Below are 23,187 nucleotides of genomic sequence, written 5' to 3'. Positions count from 1 at the left end.
TAAAGTTGAAGATGTCCTGTCAGCAACTTCATGTTAAGTTCACCCTGTTCATTTTTCTCCCACATACTGAACTACAATCAACAGTTATTTTAGTTTTCCCCTCTGAAAGGTTTGAAAGATTTAGTCAGACAAAAGAACCTTTTAATTTTTCAAAGATGGGTTAAGATTGCAGGCAGTCTCATAATCTTGTTGGGAAACAACATTTCCTAAAAGTTGCACAATTTTTATGGGTGCTTAACCTGCTGAATTTTCAATGGGATTTTTTCCCAGTATAGTACTGCAAACTTAACATAGGTTATTCACAACATCTTAATAATTTTTCTCATGTCAGGATGATTTGGATATTGTCCACACCTGGAGTAAAAGATTCTATACTGCGTATTTTAGCTGTAGCAAGAATTACATCATTGTATATTAAACTACTCTTTATCCAGCACCTTTGAGGTGCTGCCATGATGGCTACAATCCCATATTTAAGTTTTGGAGAGAAACCTTCAGTGTTAACCTGTCTTTCAGTAGATATACATGGGATTGCTTGCATATTGTCCAGCTTTACATAATGATGCTAAAGCTAGCAAATAAATATAAATACAATTGATGAATTCTTCACACTTAGTTTCAATTACTGTATATACCTGCCTGTAATTTATATCAGTAAATGTAAGATCAACTCGGTTGTGCTATGCATTTTACTTACTTACTCCTGGCTAAGCACGCATAGACTGAAGAGAAAGATGGATTAAGGCAGCAGTTTTAAATTATTCCACCCTGCTTCTATTAATGGGAGGCAGACCTGGGATCCTGTTACCAGCTGTAGGCTTTACACTTATCTACTTTTAAGCTAAGTGTTCTTGTGCTTTGGGTGTTGCAGAGATAAAAAATGGCCAGGGCTGCTCTGATTCATAGACATGCAATTGTAATTTGTGGTTTTTGTGAAGTCTGTTCATAGCCTTAATTTACCATTATATATGTATGAGTGTTAACTGGCAGTAAGTGTTATTAAGCTCAACTGCTTCTTTCCCTTTTCTGCGTTTCGAAAAAGAAAGTTTGATGTAGTATGCCTTTCTTAGATGGAAAATTAGGGTATATCAAAACTTCAGATATCATCAACCAATTAGTATTTGTGTTATTTTATTATAACTGTTCCCAAGTTTAAGGTTTGTTTGTTTATATCTTGTCTGTATTGTTTTTATAAATAACTCAAGGTGGCAAACATACCTAATACTGCTTCCTTCTCTTATTTTCCCCACAACAATCCTGTGAGGTGTGTTAGACCAGGAGAGAGTAACTGGCCCAAAGTCATCTAGTTGGCTTTCACGTACAAGCCAGTTTCCTTGTTTCCAGCCTGATATCTTGAGAGAGAGGGAGGGAAGAGATTTTTTATAATTTCATTTGTATAGTAATAAAAAGACATGACTGTGTTTGCACAGTAGAGTTAACCATATTACTAACTTATTTGGGAGGAAGGTGTATAACACCAACCTATAAATTAACCAAATGAGTTAAAATTAACCAAGATCCCAATGTTGTTCAGATGCTTTCATTGGTTTTTGATTGACCTGGTTAAATATACTGGGTAGAAGTAATGATGGACAGATTCCACCATGCCCTCTCTCATCCTGGGCTTGGCCATCAAGATCTGATAATTGGATGGGGTTCACATTTTGTGCTAAATCCAGACAAGACTCAGTTGGTTTGGTATAGTATGATGCAAGCATTTCCTTTATTTTGATTTATATTACACGTTTTATAATTTAATGTTATACATGAATCCAACCATTGTGACTTATACAATGAAGTATAGAGGTTTAGTTCAATGTGTGATTCCAGTCTACCTCAAGAGTTTTCAGTAGAAGACATTTTCAGAACTGAGAGATTCCAATTTACTTTAATGTTCTGCACTATTCTAATTCAATCCCTTTATAATAGCCTTCTCTAACTTAATGCTCTCCCATGTATTAAATTCCAAGTCCCCTCAACTTCATCCAGGCAGTGTCTGGCTTGGGATGATTAGAAGAGAAAGGGGGGAAAAACCTCCATATGAAGAACATCTAAGAACATCTAAGCTTAGCTTGAAGAACTTCTAGGCTTCTAGGGGTTCCTATACAGTAATTCTCAACAGACCCAGACTTGGCAGACAATAATAATACTGGAAATTATAGTTAAATCCCATTTGCATTTGGTTTGATGCTGAATGCTATCAATTGCAGGAGAAAAAGGTGCAAGCAGATTTGTGTAATTAGATCAGGAGTGTCAAACTCGTGGCATCACATTTTTGTCAAGTGACTTATTGTGACTTTTCCCTCTTGGCTAAACTGGGGGTGGCCAGCACATGATGCATCCAGCCTGCGGCTGCGAGTTTAACACCCCTGAATTAGATAGTCATTGCATTGCTGGTTGACAAACCTCTGATGTTTTTAAAAACAGGTATCTCCTTTTCATTTTAAGTCTGCTAACTTTTTCATGCATTTTATTTTTTGTCTTCTTCCAGCTTGGGTGGTATAATATGACTGATGAGTCCCAAATGCAAGCAGAACGCTTAAGACAATTGCATCGATGTGCCAAAAGTTTATCCTTGCTGCTTGCTCTGTCTTGGCATTTTAAGCTCTTATGTTTGATGGTCAAACAGATGGCTAAAGTTTTATGGGGAAAACTGCCTCCTGTTGCACTAGCAAGTTCCAATATCATATTCATGTCTGTCCTCTACATTTAACATTTCCCAGAATAATTTGACATGTTGCCCTTGATTTAGCATCTTAAATTTCTTTATAGCCTTAACCTGCAATCACCCCCCCTCTTTTTTGGATCATCCTCAAACACAGGTTGTTTCATCCTATTACGGTTAAAGCCTTCGACCTGAACTTTCTTTTGCATTTCAACTGAAATATCACAAGCATTTCCTCCACTGGCTGTTTTTCCTTAATACTATGCAGAAATTAGATTTAAGGACATGGAAAGATGGATCTTTCTTTGGAATCTTTGAGCGTTGCCTTTTCCAGTTTGGTGCCTCCCACATGTCCAAAGATTCCAAGTCTGAATTTCCAGCCAGCCTAAGGAATTCATTACTTTAAAGAAAAGGAGAGACGCAGTAAAATTGTTTTTTCAGCACCATTGTAACTTGGAACGCATCCTGAATGAATAGTGAGGACTATATGTACAGCATATAGAATACAACTTTCAAATACCCAGCTATAAATCAGTGATATACAGCTGTTCATAATTTTGGTGCTTTCTATCTCTGTTGCCTCATATATCTTTCTGTGCCCCTCCTACTTGCAGACAGCATAAAAGTAGGTCTGTATGAAATTGAGATGGGAAATGAAATTGAGATGGGAATCTAAGATTTGCCCTCCATATCTTCATGGAACTTTACTGATGTTCCTCCTTATTCTGACTCTGTCCAAGAGCAGCCTAAAAATGAGCAAAACCAAGTAGGGGTTATCACTTAGCAGTTGATTAGAAGTCAGCTGACTTCAGCTATTTAGAACAGAAGGAACAATAGGATTGGCATTGGCAACAAATGTAATTCCAGTGTAGTTTTTGCAGACTCAAGATTGGTGGAGAAACTTACCTAGTGGGGAAACTTTCCAAGATGCCGTTCATAAATCAGATTGAGGGCCATTACATGTATTAATATACAAGATCCTTTTTTTTGCTAAATAAAAATTTGAAGCTTAACTAACAAGGCACCCTGCCTCCAGTTTAAGGGTTTGCACCTCCAGCATTCCCTACTTTATATGACTTCCAGCTTTTCTCAACCTGGTGAGATCTGATCTTCTGCCTGAAACAGAATAAATCTGGCAGTCTAGAAGATCTTTGCTGATCCCATTTGACCGGAGAAAATATGCTCAGACTTAGCCTAATCTCTCCTCCCATCCTCAACCATTTGACAATCCTTGACAGGGTTATAAAATAAATATCATCTGAGTAGTACAAAGTCTCCATTCTATATGGATGGCCAATCCTTAAGAGTCAATCCTGGTCAATAGCTGGTCAATCCTTAAGAGTCTTAGCAAGAAAAAAATCCAGTGCCATCCCTGATTTTCATGGTATTTTCAACCTTAAGATTGATCCCTGTAAAGGAGACTATAACATTTAGATTTTACAGGACGTATATTGTGTTTTGGAATTCTAGTTCTATTTACAGTGGTCAAATAAATTAGGCCGTCCCCCCAAAAAAGGCCTTTTCTACTGAAATTGCAAATCTGTCATGCAGTCAAGATGTAAATCCATACTGAGCTGTGAGCTTTCTTGTCTCTTTTAAATCCTTGATATCAGAAGGGAAACAACACATCCCTTGTTATCGCATCTCTAAAAGCTTCATTTTGCTCCAGAAACACCTTGTTTGGTTCATAAATAACATTTTAAATCTGCTTCATAAATAAGCTCCCAAAACTTAAAAGCGCATGGCTTTTTAACAAAATTTATCCATTTATAAGGTACTTTTAAATTATAATGGTGACAATCTTCATCATTCTGACTCCTTCAGTTTGTTTTTTTGCAGTAATACAGGTAGTCCTCAACTTACGACCAAAATAGAGCCCACAATTTCTGTTGCAAAGCAAGACAGTTGTTAAATGAGTTTTGCCCCTGTGACCTTTCCAGCATACTTAACTGAATTAGTGCAGTAGTTAAGTTAGTAATATGGTTATTATGTGAATCTGGCTTCTCCATTGACTTTGCTTGGCAGAAGGTTGCAAAAAACGATCATTGCATTTGCAGTGGTTGCAAAAAGTTGCGAAAAATGGACACTGCAATCATCATTAATATGAACCAGTTACCAAGCATCTGAATTTTGGTCATGTGCCCATGGGATCGTAAATGTGAAAAACAGTCGTAAGTCATTCATTTCTGTGCCGTTGTAATTTTGAAAAGTCACTAAACAAATGGTTGTAAGCCAAGGAGTAGTAACTTGGGGTGGCTTTAAGAAAAGAGAACCTTAATCATACAGTTTTGGAAGATGCTTGAAAAAATTACTTTACATGAAAGCCTTCTCTCACCATCCTTACATTTCACTTAGAACATGGGTGTCAAATTGGTCCTGCGAAGGGAAAAACATTGCAATACGTCATGTGATGGCAACATGACATGGCGAGTTTGACACCCGTGACTTAGAAGGTGTTAAAGGATGGGCCAAAGTTATCATGAGATTGATTGATTAAGCAATTATCAAACCACTGGCAATGAATTGATTTCCACAGATATATAGACAGAATGGGAAGACTCCAGAAAATTATTACTCTGTGTGAACTACTGTTGATCTTAACTCAGCATTTGATCTTAAAAGACAACTTTGAGGGAAGCTGTAGTAGACTCAGAGGTGCATATTTTCTCTGGTGACATCCATTTAAGAAAGGCCAGCTATCCCTACCTGAAAAAGTATCAAACAAGGTTGTTTGTTAGCCCTATGGTAATTTACCACATACACTCATTAATTAGGGGCTTTTTTGTACACTGAATATTGTCTGCCAGCTAGTCTGGTTGGTAAACTATTGTTTTATTTTGTTATACATGGATGATGTAGCTTTATCTCATAGGCATAATTTGAATTGAGGAGAGTAGATAGACAGATAGACAGAGATAGAAATATATGATATAGATATAGATAAACACACACACACACACACACACACACACACACACACATGCGCACACATGCACACCCACACACAGTATACTAGGAATAATTTTTGATGCTCAATATTATGGAATTATATGCAATGAATGTTGCTTAGAACTCCATCTTTGGAATCTTAAGATTGATTGCAAAGCTGATGGATTCTACGTGCATTTGCCTGCTCTTTTCTTTTTACTCAGCGCCAAAGTTCTGTCTCTTCTGCTATGTGAAACATAGGTGTAATATTATTCTTATTTTTTTATAAGATTGCCCAAAACAAATTTTTAAAGTACTTTTTTGCTGTTCTGAGATGGCATTTTTACTTCCCTTGGTAGCAGGGCAAGCTTTTGTGGAGACAAACTTGGATTATAGTGTTTTATCTGATAAAAAGAAGTTTCCTAGAAAATCTAGGCACACTTACTTTTCTTGATTCTGTCCATTCTTCTTTTGTTGGGAACACTGATGAGATAAGTGTTTTCTAGTTGTTTCTCTGACTTTTGTAAAGATAGGAGACAGTAAAGCAATGGGTTGTGATTGTGAAGCTTGGTTGAGAGGCTGACAATTTTCCTAATGTACCTCCAGTCCAAAGAGTTTAGCAGCCCCTTGGGTAAACCATGATAAGGTTGGTTAATGGTTTAACAAGATATAGGAAGACATCCATTATGGTTTGTTAATCATGTTTAGGCGTTTTATCTGTTGTGCAAAACCAGACAGTTATGGCTTAGCCAATAAACTGGTTAAACCATGCTTAGTACAATACATAAAAGAGTAGGGTTCTATTTTCTCTGTGCTTTTAAGACACCCGTCTTACAAGTAAGATACTTGAACAGAAATAAGCTATTTGGAACACGGTGATTCAATGCTACAGTACTATTTATCATTTAAATTGTTTGTCTACCTAGGATGACTCAAATGGAAGCGAGAGATGTTTGACAGATACATTTACTTCATCACAACAATTAAACTTTGCGCAAAAATCTAGTCTTTCATATTAGTGAAATATCGAAATAGAAATCCTGAAAGGATGGGAAGAATTTTATTAAAATAATCTATCTATTCAAATATACTGTATATTTTAATTACTTAAAAAGAAAAGAAAATAGTCCTATACACCTTTCTTATTATGCTTTGCCTATAAATACAGGAAGAATCTATTTGGTTATGATCCAGAGTTCTATTAGTTTTTGTTCTTCAGTTGCTAAATTATGCCCAACTCTTTGTAACTCCATGGACCATTAGCATACCTGTCCTCTCCTGTTTCCCGGAATCTGCCCAAACCTGTGTTCACTGCGTCGATCACACTATCTAACCATCTCATCCTCTGCCATCTCCTTGTTTTGCTTTCAATCTTTCTCAACATCAGGGTCTTTTCCAATGAGTCTTCTTTTCTTATTTCAGGGGTGCCAAACTCAAAGCTGGATTCGTCACATGCTTACCACGCCCACCCCCATTTTAGCAAAGGGGGGGAAAGTTGTGCTACGTCACATGACAAAGAGTTTGACACCCACTTGGTGGCCAAAGTACTTGAGCTTCAACTTCAGTATCTGTCCTTCCAAAAAGCAACCAGGGTTTTCCTTTGGGGATTGGCTGATTTGATTTTCTTGCAGTCCAAAGTACTCTCCACAGTCTTGTTGAAAACCACAGTTCAAAAGCATCAATTATTCAGCGCTCAAACTTCTTTATGGTCTAATTCTCACAGCCATACATTAGTGCTGGGAAAACAATAGCTTTGACTGTATGGACTTTTGTCAACAAGATCCATCCAGTCAAAGCTAAGGTTTTCCCAGTAGAAATGTATGTGATGATGTCTCTGTGTTTTACTACACTGCCTAGTTTTGCTATAGCTTTCCTCCCAAGGAGAAAGTATCCTTTAATTTCATGACTGCAATCACCATCTGCAGTGTTTTTGGAACCCCCAAAAATCTGTCACTACTTCCATTTCTTCCCCCTTCTATTGGTCAGGAAATGATTAGACCAGATGCCACTTAGTTTTTTTTTTTTAATATTGAGTTTCAAGCCAACTTTGGCATTCTCCTCTTTCATCCTTATCAAGAAACCCTTTAGTTCCTCTTCACTTTCTGCCATTAGAGTGATATTGTCTGCGGTTGTTGATATTTTTCCTGTCGAACTTAATTCCAGCTTGTGATTCATCCACCCGGCATTTATCTATCAATATACCTCTACCAGTTGAGGTATATGCAAAAATTCTGCACATACTTAGAAAATTTAGAATTATGGAATTCTCATCAGGAAATTATGCTCTGAGAAACACAACGGAACAGAATATTGCCCCAGAAATATCCAATCCTGGAACCTTTAAACTCTCCCTATTTAAACAGTGAAGGATGAAACAAACTCATGTGACAGATGCTCCTATAATGTCACGAGTGTCGTGACATTGTTATGCAAATGATGCAAAATAGATCATGATATATGCAATGTTAATTGTTGCTCCTTGTTACCCTGTTTACAAGGGTGTCAAGGGATTGTAGACTTGCTATTATAATCAGCTGGAAATCTATTGCAAATCACCCAAATCAATGGAATTTTCCAGAGTTACCTATTTTCCAACCCATTTTTAAAGTATTAATGAATAAAAACAAGTGATCAATTCATGTTTTTAAAAATTGTTCTTACGTCACATTTTAAGCAAAACATTGATTGCTACGCTCATATAGATTCCAAATAAATATGGGCTTTTCAAAATGTGGGATTTCCCAGAATTCCATCAATATATAAAAATGATCAACATTTATGCATTTCTTATAAATGTGGCAAGAAGCCTTTTTTTTTTTTGTTGAAGAAATGTGTACATTGACTCATGGATGCCAAGCTATAGTGTGATGATGCTCAATTACCCCGGTTTATCAGAAACCAAAGTTCATGTTTGACTTTCATCTTTAGATTGTCAGGTCCACAATTCCTGCAATATCCAGCCAAAGTTTAAAGCATCTTCAGGTCCCACTTAAATGAGGAACAAAATTATACGGTTAATTAATGAGATATTTAAATTTTAAACAGTTATCATTCAGCTAAAATTTTGGGGAATTTTGAAAGTGCCTGGTGCAAACCTTGGGAAACTTACCTTTTAAGGTCAGTTTCCAAAATCTATTTACGCTGAATGTTGAAAAGGTTGGCTGCATGTTAAAAAATAACAAGGGATTCTAAGCTTAAAACTGGTTTTATATGTCCAAACGACTATTAATAAAGCTTGATAGATTGTCATTCTGGTTTGAGATCATGATTTGAAAGGGGTTGATCATCTTAGTTAAGCCTTAATTTTCACATACTTTCTTGCAAATCACTGTGTATAGAATTGTAACTTACTATATATACTGATTTAAGTATAACAAAATGAGGATTTTCCTGGAAAGCATGCTGCTCTTTACAGAAACTCTGCTATGATAAACACAGTGCTCCAAAACCAGGGAGATCTATTGCATTTCTGTGCTGCTTTCAGGTTCTCATGAGCGTTTAGTTGGCTCCTATTCCAATGCTGGACAGGAAGTGTAGTTAGTTAGATGGCTTTTTCTATATTCTTATGACTTTTAAATCTAGCATTATAATGCCTAGCCAAACCTTTAGATTCCTTATGTGCCTTCTTCCCTACTATCTTCCAAATCACAGAGGGTATAAATCTTGTCCAACCCACAGTTAATTTTTGAAGTTGTGAAAATCCCCAGCCAAACTGGTTTCTCTCATCATATAATTACCCTAGTGCTTTTCTGTGTAGATTCAGGAACCATTTTGGATCTTAAGATAATTCCTTGATATTAGAATACTCATTGTATTGTTACAATGGATGGATGGAGCAAATTTAACAAATTAAAATTCCTAAAAAAGAAAAGAAATACATTTATTTATTTTTATATCAGCATTGTAAACCACTCAAGATGATGAATATACCTACTAGTCCTTCCTTCTTCTACACAACGACCACTACCTTCTGAGGTAAATTGAGTGCGATAGTGTGACTGGCCCAAAGTCATCCGTCAGCTTTCCTGCCTAATGATCAGGTCTCCTGATTTCTGACTCGCCACATTTTATACATTTGTTAATTTTCAATAGATATTCAGGGCCAATTAAAAACCAACCCAGTTTTTAACTAGCATAGATAATTGTGCCTTTAACAATAGAAGGTAATGGGTGGGGTAGGAACACCCATTGCAGGTAATACTATTAAAAATAGACAAGATCATTGGAATTCAGTATAAATATTTTTTCAACATAACAATTATTTTCAGATTCAGAAAATGAAATGAGCTGACTCCTGCAAGCCAAATTGTTATGGACATAAGATTAAATATCCTTGGTGCTCTCTGAGTTTGGCTGTTTTCTTGCAGACATTTCATGAACCAAATTAGGTAACATCATCAGTGCTAGCGTTAGTCTGAGTCATGAAATGTCTGCAAGCAAACAAGCAAGCTTGGAGAATACCAAAGACCCCTCATTTCAACCCTGAGCTACAAATATTCTCCTTTACTGGAGACATAAGAATTGTTGTTCTGGTTTTAACATGTTGACATGTTACAGTTTTTAAGATGATGCAATTTCATCTCTCTTAATCCTATTTTGTACCCTTTTTTGGAATGTCTGCAGTTATCATCAGAAGCAAATCATAAAATTTATAACAAAAAAACCGCCACAAGGACAAGCAGTTTGCTTGTTCTCTTTGGCATTGGGTAATCGTACCATGATGGTGAAGCCAGATAGAGACATGGTCGAAATTGGATGGTAAAGAGAACAAATAAAATGAATCTGGGACATTACAGTTGGTTGAGGAGGGTATACTTATTTTAGAACTACATGGTATTTATATAATAGTTTTCGGCCAACATTTCACACTCCACATTATTAGCTTCAATTCTCATTATTTCCCCAACTAGCATTCCTTTTGTGAAAGAGGTACTAGTTAGAGAACTTCTGATCAGAGACTGAATCTAATCAGAATATTGAAGTTGGTTTTCAGCTTCTCTCTGACCTGCACTGATGTCTGGAGCTTGCTTGGTTTGGGAGGATAGATCTACAAAAAAGGCATTTTAAACCCCATAGGAAAGGGCTGTCAGGTGATGAAAATCATTTTGATTGATTAGCTAATAAAGTTTTAAGACTATAAATATACATGGAAATGCAACAGTTTATTTTGATGGGGGAGGGTGGAACAGCAGAATCCTGGAAGAAAAGAATGTAAAATTAGAGAACGTGGAAAATCACTCCAAGCTTGCTTTTATAAGGGGAAAAACATCTTAGTTCTTGATGAAGCAGTACTGCTCTTTAATAGCTCAAAAGCCTTGTAAATTGTAATTCATTAATTCATTAATTGACCAAATGTTGTGGCTCCATTTATTATCCCCTGAATCACAAGAGAAGATATTAAGGTTGCTTTTTTAAAGCTTGCATGACTTGAATCCATTTACTGAGAATTTAAATTAGATTTAAATTTGAGAGCCCCTGGCTCTTGGCTCACCTTAATTCCCAATTGAAAGATCATTATAGTTATGAAAGTCAAAGCCAGGGTACATTCTTTGTGGCCAGAGATTAAAACAGCCTTTGGCATCCATTTTCTCAGTGGCCTTGCTGGCTATCCTTCCGCAGCTTTCTTGTGGCATAGTTATTATAATAGATTGGGAAAAGGCTAAGAGTCAAAGCCAGGGATTAACAGACAAGAGAAACTGTTATGGTCAGGATTTAAGAGCCAGCAAATTGGGCCCAATTTGCCTCTTGCTGCTATCGGAAACAACAGTTTATGACTCTCTCCAATCTCAAATCTTAGAATTCAAGTCTCTGGTGCATTACAGAGGGCCTGTATGAAAATACCTACAGCAGAAGATTCAAAAGTGGAAAAAAAACCTGGAAATAAATTGCAGGATGCTTCCAGGTTCTTAAATGAGAATGGTCAGTTGAGAACTGGAAACACCCCCCAATATTCAGGTTTGTCCATTTCCCCCCATAGATGGCAATCAGGTGGTCCAAAGAAGGGAGAACAATTAACAAAAGCCTCAGTAAAAATTCTGTCTTAGGACATCCATGCTCGCTCATCCTCCCTCCCAGAAAATTCACCTAAGGAAAGAAAGAAAGCTGTTTTTCTTGTATAACTTAAAAGCCTTATTGATGAAGATCAACCTCAGAGAGAACATGTCATCTATATATAGAAAAGCGAATTACCATTCACGCATCATCACAAAATCTCCAGAACCATAAAGCCTACAAACTTGAAATTTGTCATATATGTTCCTCTTGGCTTCTAGATGCTCACTAAGAAAGGATTTCTCAAAATGACCATCAGAGCATTAGTATTTCGTATATTAATATATTATGATGCTAAGGAGTTCTATTTCCCCCTCCCCACCTGCAAAGAAATCTGCTTCAAATGCAAAACACAAGCAGAGGAGAGGAGTTTCAGTTTCACAGCAGCAACCAGCTTTAGTATAGAACAGTTGAGCTAAGCCACACCCAGGCTCCTTGCTGTCTTCTTGCTCACACAGCAAATACTGTTTCAGTTTCCATGTTTCAGTTTCCAAACAGCCCTCAACTCTCTCACACACTGACAGGATGTTAGCGAAATGAATACCAATCAATACTAGTAGTCAGAGGCACAATTTTTCCCCTTATTTTCCTCCCCAAAAACTAAGCTTCATAGCAAAGCACGGGTATAGAGCTAGTCTATAATATTTAGAAATATCTACTTAGGAATGAATGGCTGAAAGAGTCACAAATTCTAAAGCTGTCATGGTTAATCAAGATTTTAACATATGTAAGGAAAATCATTTTCCCGTTCCAACTACATTGGGAGATTAGCTTCAGTGTCTTGTATTGCACCAAACTACAGTAGCTTGCTGCAAGACAGGTGGTTCCTGTTTCGAGTCTGAGTCTATCAAGCACCAGGCAGATGTCTTCAAAACTTTCCCATCTGCTTTTCCTTTTCTGTTTGGTTTCACTGTCATCTGTCCCAAGGTTGAGCTTGCGGTTTTAAGTACAGGTAGTCCTCAACTTACATCAGTTTGTTTAGTGACCGGTTCAAATGGCACTGAAAAATGTGACTTATGACCGTTTTTCACAGCTAGGACCTTTTTGCAGCATCCCCATGATCCTGTAATCAAAATTCAGATGCTGGGCAACTGACTCATATTTATGACGGATGCATTGTCCCCGATTCATGTGATTCCCTTTTGCGACTTTCTGACAAGCAAAATCAGTGAGGCAGCCAGATTCACTGAACAACCGGGTTACTAACTTATTAACTGCAGTGATTCACATAACGATGGCAAGAAAGGTAATAAAATGGGGCAAAACTCACTTAAGAGATGTTTCACTTAACAACAGAACTTCTGGGCTCAATTGTGGTCGTAAGTCAAGGACCACCTGTAATAATCTGTTCTGTTACCCACTAGGCTGTGTTTTTAAACCTGAGCATTTGTGATGATTGTGTTGTGCAATGAATAGGGGAGCAGGACGAAAATTCAGGTGGCAAGGGTTTCAGACACTCAGAAATATGATTATTTTGTTTTGAAACAGCCTGGTGTTTTCTTGTGCACTTATAATTGGGCACTGCAGTTCACATAGCCAGGGATAAAGGCCACATTTGCACGCTTGGCTGCCGAAGAACTAAATATTAATGTAAATGTAACATGGTATACAATAATACCCTAAGCAAGTGCTGCTTTGGGTTTCAGTATCGGAGATAAACACTTTTGTTGTGTGCATCTAAAGATGCTTTTCTAGTGCTGCATCACTGCCACAATGCCAAGCTCATTTGGTGCATACGTGTTCCTGCACCTGTGTTAAATTTTGGAATTTGTGATACATGGATGGCATGAATGGGTTGTTTAAAAGTGTAGCTTCACTTAATAATCTGAGCCTGCCCTTTGAGCAATCTTTCTTTTTTTTTGGATTCTTCATAACCCCTGAAAGCAAACATTTGTTTTAGCAGATTGATTACAGCAAAAGACACAGAAATCTGATTATTATTTTTTAATCAGTGGCTGCAAATGTCTGGGCAGATTCCAGCCACAAGATTAGAACAGGATTGCTGGATTGCCTGCAGCTTCATGCAATTGAAAGTTCAAACTGAAGCTGCTCTTGGCTCTAGGTCAGAGAATGATCTGTGTAGGATTTACTTGAGGCTTAGAGTAATAAAGCTGGAGTTTGAGCTCAGCGAAGCAGTGTAGATTTCTTCTGCAGCCCTGTTGTTTATAAGAGTTTGCAAAGATGAATTCCAGCCTGTTCAGAGTTCTGATTGGGTAACTTTGGGGATGCTCTCCAAGGTCTGTTGCAAAACTAAAATGTTCCTTTTTCACTTAGTTTTCTGGCATAGTTGGATCAGCAAATGTGGCCAGTGTGAGCAATAATGAGTACAGTTTCTAAAATACTTGGAAAAAGACATTGATTTTCGAGTACATGGGGTCATTATTCTCATTTTGTGCAGCCGAGCCATAATACCACAACACTGTCCCCTTTTTATCTCACATTTACTGTTTGTGCAAATGTGGAGTATTATGTTTCTTCTTGGAAGACCAATGGCAACCAAATATCAGTTGTAAAGAGGGAGCATGGCTTTGGATGGAAAGAACGAAAAGGCGTGAACAAAACCAGAAAAGTTTGGACTTTAAAAACCACAAAGTATGATCATTTTTACTTTCTGGCTGGAGACTATGCTCATAATCAGCCAAGATTGCCCATGGCAAAGGGGAGAAACCTAATCCACATTAAAACAGTGCCATTTATTAGATCTTCTGAAAGCTTAAAAGAAATCATAAGCTCCTGGAAACTTTGCGAACTTCATGCTATTCTTGTATTCTGATAGACACAATGCATTCCAAAATTTACAAAAAGAAGATAATTATTTTGGAATATATCTATGCCTCCATAAAGTTGTTCATGAACCCACTAGAATATAATAAACTATCTTAAAAGAGATCCTTAGTCCACACTGCGCAGTGTTATCTACAAGTAATTCTCAACTTGAAAATCACAGTTGGAGTCAGAATTTCCATTGCAAAAGCAAGCTACTTGTTAAAAGAATTTTACAGACTTTTTTGCTACAGTTTTTAAGTGAATCACATTCATTGTTAAGTGAATCATGGGATTGTTAAGTGAATCCAGCTTCCCACATTAACTTTTCTTATTGGAAATGGTGAGGATGTGACCTTAGGACACTACAATGGTTGTAAATACATGCAGATTTTCAAGTGCCTGAATTTTGATGACATGATTGTAGGATGGCTATGATAGTCACAAGTGTGAAGACTGGTTGTAAGTCACTTTTTTCAGTGCTGTTGTAACTTTGAACAGTCATGTAAGTGCAGGACAACCTGTATTTTGCTAATAAAATAGCTTTCCGAGATTCATCTTTCTGAGTCTTCCTGATAACTTTCTTAGCTGATAAAACCAAGTGCTAAACTCAAGCCTCTGTATGCAAAAACATGGTCCTATCACTCAGATGTGGCCTGCTCTCAAATGTCCAATTCAGCCTAGAATGGCTTTCCAGTCAACTGGCAGAACTGGAGCTACTGAAGGCATCTTCATATCGGACTGGAACATTTCACATTCTTATTACCTGATGATTGCAGGGCCCATTATAGAAGTCAGGTCTTTATGCCTGAAGGAAATTTCTGAGAGTTAGCATATCTAATATAGGATGTCAGTGTTCTTGAAGCACTTCAGCAAGGAGAGTATTTTTAGAAGATAGTTGAAGAGTCAGTCTGCTTCATATTAGTATCTAGTGATTAAAGGAAGATACAACAATTGATTCTCACTAAAGGAAGCAGCCTATTTACTCTGCATTTTTGCAGCATGCTGTTTCAGGCCAATTTGCTCAGTTGTTTGCACATTGATGATTTCACCATTAACAGTACTTCTGCTGGGATATATGTCTTTCACCTGTCCATTTTCTGGGAAGCATGGGAGATTTCTAAGGTTAGCCTACTTAGTCTCACTGTTGCCTCTTCAAGGCAAGGAAGTTTCAAGACCCTCTCAGTATAATTAGAATGAAAGGTCCCAACTTGTAGAAGGTTGGTTTATCATACCTTGAAAGATGGCATGTCCATCCATTTACTGAGAATTCTTATGCTAAAAAAATTGCTAACTTCATGGTGTTTCCCTGTCATAGTACTAGATCAGACATAACATTGTTCTGGCTCGGTTTGGGGAATTTTCCTAGGTTAATAGATACCCTTGAGATGTATTGTGACTCCATCGTCTTTAGGCATGACTAGCCATGCTATCTGGGATTACAGAAGTCAAATTTCAGTATATTTTAAGAACAGCATCTTGATGACAAACATACTGAATGCAGCTAACCAATTGTTCCTTTGAGTCTATTCTCATCATAGACAGTATGTAGCCTGAAGGAAATTTTGGAGGACCAATTTGATTTCCACAAAGTTCTGCTTTCTCTTTTTTGTTGAGCCCAGCACAACCTGGTGTTCTTAGATACTTATAAAATTTTTTTGATGAAGGCTTTGGTTTAACTCTGTGTTATTAAGATTAAGCAAATGACGGTGTCTTGTTTTCATCTTTTCACTAAAGTTCTGTTTGTTTGCTCTGTCCCAGATTTCCCAATCCTTGGCACCCTCCAGATGGATAGATGTCAACTCTCCAAAATCTCAGCAATCACCACACTTCTGCGAGTTGAGGTCCACATATCTGGAAGGTCCCCAGGCTGGGGAAGGCTGCTGGAGCTGATTATCTATTCTGTCTCACTTGAAGTTTAATTGGAAGGTAAGTTTTTGAACCATAACAATTTTTATTCCGTGCCTCTTTTTCTCCCATATTCACCATATGATTACAATGTGGTAAAATATATGCCGTATCAAGAGCCCAGTTATAACTGGTTCCAAAGGCTGAACAATTGCTATGGCCCATTTGTTATGGAGAATAGTAACTGAGCTCTAGTATCATTATCTAGATTTTCTTTTCTCCACAGATCAAGAGACAGCAACTTTGTGATTTGTGAGCACTTTTTTGTTTGTTTGCTGATTTCTAGAAAAAATGTGATTTGCCTAATGACCACAGTGATTCACTTAAAGAATTCCATAAAATTGTCATAAAACTTGAAACTTAAGGCTCAACAAGTTATGACAGAAATTATAGTCCCGATTGTGGTGATAGGTTGAGGGCTATCTGTACTCCATCTTCTCCTTTTAAGCACTCCAAAGACATCTAGTTGGCCACTTTCCAAAGCAAAATTGTAGACTAAGATGGATATACCTTGACCTTCCACCCCCATCCTCCCCACCCCCCAAAAAAAGTTCTTATAACAGCTGATTCCTTTTTACAGGAAAGGGTTTTATTTTTTAAATAAGCAAACAGGGTCAATTTCAGTTGGTTTTGATTACAGTTCCCACCAGTCCATACCACCAGAGCCAGTGGTCAGGAAAGATGAGAATTGTTTAAAACCTCTGAGCAAACATTGACTGACCTCTCTGGACAGTCAAAAGCAGGAAGAGAAATACTGTACTAATGCATTGCCAACAGAAAATTAGTTAACCCATTGAAAATCCACTGAAATGGACAATTGTATTATTCTGGGAAGAAGTGATAAAATCACTTGAAGTGAGTTCCTGCAGAATTTGTCCAATTAGGGCCACTACTGACAAGGATCATAATCTCCTCTGAAATGGGGTACCAAGTTATTTAATCCATGTTTCTCACAGCATGCCGGTTAGTCCCTTGTTGCAAAAAATCTACTTTACAGTTTGAAGTATCTTGAGTAAAATCTTAACCCAATTCATCACTCCATCATGCCTATTCCTTCAATATGGATAGACCTGTTGATCAAAGGTACCATTTTTGTAGGATTAAGAAATGAGGAGCAACATCAAAACACTGAAGCTGACCACGATTTCACAGCTTCTGAGATCATATCAGTTGGACAATGTCTGCCCAATCACAGCTATGTCAGATGGAAACAAATCACGTTTAAATCATAGTTTCTAAATAGCTATATCCTATCAATTATGATAGGTGGGATGAAGAATACCTAGGAAAGTGGTTGAAGATAGAGAAGGTCATGGGTCTTTATGGGAGATGGTGCATTGCGATCAAAGTTGCATGTTTTGCTTGTGTCAGTTGCCATACTTGTAAAAAAGGGGGTATAACAATCATGAATCTGTGCTTGTCATCTTGCGGATTTTGATACACACATACAGGGGGAATTTACTAGGAAAAGAAAGCAGACAATTGCATCATTGATGGTATAGCACATTGCATGACATTTTTTTATTCTGCAATGCAAAAGGAAGGGTCGGCAGCTATTTTCTTATTTATTTATTAAATTTATATGCCGCTCATCTCATTCCGCAAAGTGGCTTTGACTTTTTTCTCCCAATGGTTGTGCTTTTTTCTCTCTCCAAGAGTTCAAGGAGGTATATCCTGTGTCTTTCATTTTTTTTCCTGTGTGAAATAACTTAGAGATGTAGGTTAGACTGAAAGGAAGAATGTTAAGAAGCTTTCAGTTTCTCTCTTCAGCAACTACAACAGCTAGCTTATCTTAGAATTTTTTATGGAGCAAATAATGAAACTCCAGTAGTTTCATTTTTAAAATAATCATTATCATCCTTCTAGATTACCATTATGTTTAGATTTTGCATAGAATGAATAACTGCATCTTTAAATATAGTTTTCATTATTTTTGTTAGCAGTTTTAAATCCTTTGTAAAAGAAATGTAGTAGAAATATTTTAAGCCTGTAAAAATCAGGTGCTTGGGGTGATGTTTAGGGTATTTTGTTTTAGTATAAAAGCATTTTATTTCAATTTTACCTACTATTTTCACTTGTTCCATTAACCCTTATCTTTTCCCCTGCACTCACGCTGCAGAATTTACTCTCTGAGGTTAACTTGGGCTATCTGATACAAGTAAAATATATGGCTCTTAGGCAACTGGGCCTTGAGAGATAACTCTTGCTTACTTAGCTCTTTGTTTTAAAATAGCATTGATAATCTTCTCCAACCTAGAGCCCTCCACATATGTTTGATTACAACTCCCATAATGATAGTTAGGAAAGGCGATTTTAAAAATGGGACTTTGATTCTGCTCTCCTAGCCTAACTTACAGTGGTGCTTCTAAAGGAGACACATTTCCTAACTGGCATTGCAACACTCGCCTCATTATCTCCCCAGCCTTGTGCAAACATCAGAGAATTAATCACTGGTGAATTATTACCTAGTCATTTCTGTTATTCAGGGTGTCTGGAACAGAAGGGCTCTTTGCTTCCAATTCATCACCGCTGATCATTCAGGTGGAAGGATATATTTTGTAGCAACCAGATGGATGGGCAGGTTAGGATCCTTTTAAAAATATGTGGCTACTGTCTGTGATATCTTGGCCCCAAGTGACAATGTCGGTTTGTTGCATTCAGTATTGTGTAGAGTGATTTGTAGCTGTCCTCCAGGATTGCATTTGCAATCTTTCCTGGGCTTCTTATTGCACCTGGGATATTCCCCAAACAAAGGTTGTATTCTGAAATTACAGCTTTTTCCCTCCTCTGTGTTTTTTTGCCTTTGGCTTCTCTCCCCATTTCCTACAGATTCCACAACATTTTTCCCTTCTGTTTCCTGGCTTGCAACATCTGTGTGTTTGGATGGGGGAATCAAAAGTTGGTCTCTCCATCTCGGTCTTGGAGAATATGTTTTCAAAATAATAAAGATTCAAGTGCTTTAAGTATGAATATATCTTTTTAAAACTGCCGATATATGTTCATGGCCTTGGACTTTTATATTATAGAACCAGGGATGAAGAAAAGAAAGCTGTGCTTAATTTGTTGCATTCTGTCAAGCATTGAAAACACTTATAGACCACTTAATCAACAAAAAGAGAGAACTCAGTAGCATAATTTATAAATAAATGTCAAAGCAATGTGGGAGTACATTTTTAATACTTTTGTTAATTGGAGCCTTAGAAATGAGATGTTTAGCATAGTGTGGTGGCAGACAAATAATACTCTTACATCATCATGAATTATCACATGGCACAGCTTTTCAACTTTTCCCCCTTTTTAACCATAAGTGTCTCTTATGGCTTGAAAATACTGAATGGGCATAGGATATTTCTATTATGCCTTGTTTTGGAGAAGAAATGGGGAATTTGCAATTATCCTAATTTGTGGTTGAACTGCAACCCACAACAACCATTAGGCATACTGGCTGGAGCCACTGGGAATTGTAATTCAGCAACATCTGGAGGGATACATTTCTCTGACCTTTGCTTTGAAGCAGTTAGTGAGCTTTAAGCATGAGGCAGAGACTGATGATTCAGGGAGCCTGGCTGCTGATGTATATTTATGTAGCAATTGATATGCAATCTATACTGCTGTTATGATGCTAAAGATTAGTGGGTTTGTTGATATAAACCAGTCTTTCTCAACTTTAGCGACTGTAAGATGTGTGGACTTCAAGTCCTTGAAGTCTCTAGTTAGCATGTTGGCCATCTAACGTTCATAAGGCATCCACTGGGATTTAACAGTATACAGATACTGTAAATAAAGAGATCCTCCCTCTAGAGTCTTGGATTATCAACTCTATAAAGTGACTAGGCTGCAATTAAGACTTTAATCTTGGATTTGTAAGGTGTTTAAAAAATAAAAAAGCATATTTCTTCTTTACATACCCATCTCTGATTATGACCACTTGGAGATGGGGTGTAAAGTACAGGCCAAGCAGAGATAGATGTTCCAGAAGATTCATTTATTATTGTTACTATTTTAATTTATATCCAATCTTTCTTCATGGATGAAGTTCTAGACAGCCAACAACAATAAAAACAAAAGCATAAATACAGTATTAAGGTGGTTATAAAAAAAATAAGTTTCAATAAAAAAGGGCATGGTTAAAGAGGAAGGACTTTGCCTCCTTCGAGTGGCCAACACGGGTGGGATGCAAATATTATTACTATTGATTCTGTGGGTGTGGCTAGATGGGTGTGGCCATGTGACTGGGTGGGTGTGGGTTCTTTTTTTTTTTTTTTTGCAGCATCTCCACCCCACCCCCCCATGTCCCTTTTTTTGCCTCCTGGGCCTCAGGGAAGCCACCAGGGAGCAAAAATGGCCTCGCAGGAGACTTCCCTGAGGCCCAGAAGGCCAAAAACAGAGCGCGGAGAGGCCATGCAGCACCCCCCTGCACTCCATTTTTTGCCTCCTGGGCCTCAGGGAAGCCTCCTGGTCGAAGCAGTAAGACAGTGAGGGGGTTCCCGGCACAGCTGATCGTTGGAATAGCTGATTGTCAGGAGGAGAAAAAAATATTGGTTCAGCTGAACCGGTAGCTGTTTTTTACTACCGGTTCAGCCGAACTGTAACATTTTTTACTACTGGTTCTCCCGAACAGGGCAGAACAGGTAGAATACCATCACTGGGTCAACATCTATGGATGTGTTGGAGGAATGTAAAGATTCATTCCAGAGGAGTAAGAGGCAGCTCAGCTCAGATACTATGTGTGAAAGAAAGAGAATGAAGACAACCCCTCCTTAATAGTTCACAGAATATATTCTGTATGCAAATAGCAGGTTGGTCAGTCTGGAAAGAGTTTGTTCTGTTGGTGTGAAACAATAAAAAAATTCAGCTTGGACAAATGGCCATAATCCTCGACTGATGACCACAATTGAGCCAAACATTTCTGTTGTTAAGCAAGGCAGTTGTTAAGTGAGTTTTGTTCCATGTACAACCTTTTTGCCACAGTTGTTAAATGAATCATCCAATCATTAAGTGAATCTGGCTTCCTCCATTGACTTTGCTTGTCAGAAACTGGTTGGGAAGATTACAAATGGTGATCGTATGACCCCAAGACAGTGCAACAGACACAATTAAATTCCAGCTGCCAAACGCCCAGATTTTGATCACATAACTGTAGGGATGCTGCAACAGTCATAAATGTGTAAACCAGTCATAAGTCATTTTTTTCAGTGTTTAAAACACCAGCATAGGGGTCTCAAACTCAAGGCCTGGGGGCCGGATCCAGCCTGCGAGGTACTTAGATCTGTCTGCCCTGGAAACAGTGAAGGACTGGCCCGTGGTGCTTCTGCCAGCAAAAATGGAGCATTGGGAGGGCCGCATGCGGGGGCCCTCGAGCTCTGTTTTCACTGGCAGAGGGTTTCAGGAGGCTGTCGCAGCCGAAAACTCTGCCACAAATGCCCCCAACACAAATGATGTCAAGCTGGCCATGCCCACCCTGGTCTCCCGAGGTGAACACAACCATGATGTGACACCCCTGCATTAGCAGATTCCTGGTTTTGTTTTAATGGCTTGTGTTTTAAATATTTTGTTGCAGTTATAAAAACGGTACAAAAATTGCCGCTTAGAATGAATAACAGAGAGAGAATAAGATATCACATTATCTCCTGTCTCCTTGGATTTTTAAAAATTTGCACACTGATGAAGAAGCTGGAATTTGTCATGACTAAAACTCCACGAACTAATTGTATTTCCCACTCTGTCCTTGGAGCCTGAACAGGTAGCCTATTAGAAGTGGGTCTTTTGAATATAGATCAGTAAATTATGTGTGTCCTTGTATCTTTTCAAAAGCACTTCATAGTGTTGCTTTGTATTTCCATTCACATAAAGGGAAAAGGTACTTCAGTGGCATTTTGGATTGTAAAATTGTAGGTTTTCTTTTCTTTTTTTTTTAAAAAAATAGCATGGTCCCAGGTTATCACTTCTTCATACAGACACAAAACTCAATTTCATGCTCATTTTTATATTCTATTTCATGTCTTATTACTGTTTGATATTTTCTACATAGTTGTTCCCCTCTTTTAATTTTCTCAACTTTATTTTAATTATCTCATCTCAATTCAGATCATTATATTTATACTTTTGTCTGTCCTGTTTCAATTTCATATTATCTTTTCTAATTAAACAAATTTTTCCCTGTAGTTACCAATTAGAGTATGACACCTTTATGTCTTTTAATTTTATCCATTCAAACTCTTCAATGTATACCTTTAAAATTATAGCATTCAATATAATACATAACTTCCAATCCAATTCTGCTTGGTACATTCTTAAAATACACACTACATTCTTAAATATATATATATTTATATATATCACACATTCCATTCCAATTCAATTCTATCATTAATATTCATTAAAATCTTAACATCTTTAACATTTCTTTTCAATTGAATATCATACTTCCTTGGGAACACTTATAAACTTTCCATAGTTAATTCTTTTTTTTCCATATTTCTCACTTATATTTTTATAAATCATTACTAATAATTAAAATGTTCCCATTTAATTCTCTCAATCACTTTAATTCATTTATTTATTAACAAACATTCCACTACATTACAGTAAATATTTTATCCATCATTTTAATCATATTTTCTAAAATTATTTCTGTTTGTAATATAACAATGCTATCTTATGTACCTTTGCAGAATCCCTTTTGCAATTAAATTTTTACCCATTATCTCTAAACAAGCCTATGGTTACAATCCTTATATCTTTTCCGTGTTTCTCCATTTCTTGTTTCTGTCTTTTACAACTTCTTTTCCTTGCCTTCTTCCCCCTCTTCTTCTCCCTCCCCTTTTTACCCACTCGTCTCTCTATAAAATTGTAGGTGTTCTTGTTGGACT

General features: G+C 37.3%; 1 protein-coding gene across 14 annotated transcripts in view; it reads left to right on the top strand.

Moving 5' to 3' along the window:
* Nucleotides 1–23,187, top strand: part of GHR (growth hormone receptor) — a 146,654-nt gene that overhangs the window by 12,001 nt on the left and 111,466 nt on the right. For 10 of the 14 annotated variants that reach the window (XM_087927343.1, XM_087927340.1, XM_087927332.1 and 7 more), the window contains exon 2: nt 16,169–16,336. The exons of 2 other annotated variants lie outside the window; for them this stretch is intronic. The gene's annotated coding sequence lies outside the window, so the exon portion shown is untranslated. Of the gene's footprint in view, nt 1–16,168; nt 16,337–18,806; nt 18,897–23,187 lie in introns of those variants that run through there. 2 more of the 14 variants (XM_087927335.1, XM_087927333.1) reach the window with 1 other exon arrangement.

Source organism: Pseudonaja textilis, chromosome 2 (genome assembly GCF_049901715.1).
Source record: "Pseudonaja textilis isolate UNSWEBS1 chromosome 2, rPseTex1.2, whole genome shotgun sequence".
NCBI lineage: Eukaryota > Metazoa > Chordata > Lepidosauria > Squamata > Elapidae > Pseudonaja > Pseudonaja textilis.
The sequence above is the reverse complement of the archived record's forward strand: the minus strand, read 5'-3'. Positions and strand labels throughout refer to the sequence as shown.